Here is a 2,223-nt window from a genome sequence, read left to right on the forward strand (position 1 = left end):
CAGAGCGGGGAGATACCTCCGTGCTCTGCCGTAGTGTTCAGTGGCGTCCCGCTGTAGCAGCCATAGCGGCGGGCGACACGGGCCCCCTCATGCCGCGGTCCCCGTAGCAGCCGCTACGACTGCTATAGCGGTAGTTACGCCACTGGGGCAGAGCCCCTTCCACAGTCCAGCAGCATTTTGGGCTAATTGCAGATTTTCTGCAACTGTGCGCGCACTGGCCTTTCAGATAGATACAGATAGATAGATAGATAGATAGATAGATAGATAGATAGATAGATAGATAGATAGATAGATAGATAGATAGATAGATTGATAACAGGAAAACATTCCAAAAGAAAAAAAAAACTAGACCAAATACAAGTAGGTTGGAAGAGTAATAGAAGAACATTTTACTTTTAAATTGGCCCATGGCTAAAACTCTCCTATTTTCGGTGCGGATTGTGCAGTGAAAATTCACTACAAATTACAATGTAATTCATGTGAATGGGGTTTACCTTTTTTTGAAGGAAGGAATAGCGTTGTAGACTAAGCTATTCCATCCTGAGAGATCCCGCAAAAAATCGTATACCGCTCCTGACAACACTATATGGACAGTAATGTCAGGAGCTTCTCAAAGCCGGTGTCCCCAGGCACAGCAGCATCACAATCACTCTGCCCTGGGGAAGCTCCTGACATTACTGTCCATAAATGGACATCAGGAACAGCGCCAGAGTACTTGGGGAGATCTCTAGTAGAAGTTCTGCCCGGGGACTCCAGCCCTGGGAAAGCTACTAACGTCAATGTCCATTTATGGACAGTGACTCCAGGAGTTTCCCCAGGGCCATTCCCCGGGCAACGTATCCCACTGTATGCCATACAGTGGGATAAGTTTTGGCTGAATTGAACAACATCCAGGGCATTTACTGGTCATGTGCCTGACCCATGGTTTTGTTCACAGTAATTGACATCAGTACGAAAATCAGTTAACTCGAATAACGTACAAACGTGAGCGCAACACTTTCCGTTGCCCAACCTTCGATAATGGAGTGGGACCCAGACTCCTTGGCTGTATGGGGCCCAGAAATTGCTGATGCCTGCCCTATATATATATATATATATATATATATATATACATACAGTGAAGGAAATAAGTATTTGATCCCTTGCTGATTGTGTAAGCTTGCCCACTGTCAAAGTCATGAACAGTCTAGAATTTTTAGGCGAGGTTAATTTTACCAGTGAGAGATAGATTATAGAAAAAAAAATACAGAAAATCACATAGTCAAAATTATATATATTTATTTGCATTGTGCACAGAGAAATAAGTATTTGATCCCCTACCAACCGTTAAGAGTTCAGCCTCCTCCAGACCAGTTACATGCTCCAAATCAACTTGGTGCCTGCATTAAAGACAGCTGTCTTAAATGGTCACCTGTATAAAAGACTCCTGTCCACAGACTCAATTAATCAGTCTGACTCTAACCTCTACAAAATGGGCAAGACCAAAGAGCTTTCTAAGGATGTCAGGGACAAGATCATAGACCTGCACAAGGCTGGAATGGGCTACAAAACCATAAGTAAGATGCTGGGTGAGAAGGAGACAACTGTTGGTGCAATAGTAAGAAAATGGAAGACATACAAAATGACTGTCAATCGACATCGATCTGGGGCTCCATGCAAAATCTCACCTCGTGGGGTATCCTTGATCCTGAGGAAGGTGAGAGCTCAGCCGAAAACTACACGGGGGGAACTTGTTAATGATCTCAAGGCAGCTGGGACCACAATCACCAAGAAAACCATAATTACGCCAGAATGGATTAAAAATCAAGAAATGTGCCCGCAAGGTCCCCCTGCTCAAGAAGGCACATGTACAGGCCCGTCTGAAGTTTGCAAATGAACATCTGGATGATTCTGAGAGTGATTGGGAGAAGGTGCTGTGGTCAGATTAGACTAAAATTGAGCTCTTTGGCATTAACTCAACTTGCCGTGTTTGGAGGAAGAGAAATGCTGCCTATGACCCAAAGAACACCATCCCCACTGTCAAGCATGGAGGTGGAAACATTATGTTTTGGGGGTGTTTCTCTGCTAAGGGCACAGGACTACTTCACCGTATCAATGGGAGAATGGATGGAGCCATGTACCGTCAAATCCTGAGTGACAACCTCCTTCCCTTCCCCAGGACATTAAAAATGGCTCGTGGCTGGGTCTTCCAGCATGACAATGACCCGAAACATACAGCCAAGG

This window comes from Rhinoderma darwinii, chromosome 7 (assembly GCF_050947455.1).
Source record: "Rhinoderma darwinii isolate aRhiDar2 chromosome 7, aRhiDar2.hap1, whole genome shotgun sequence".
Taxonomy (NCBI): domain Eukaryota; kingdom Metazoa; phylum Chordata; class Amphibia; order Anura; family Rhinodermatidae; genus Rhinoderma; species Rhinoderma darwinii.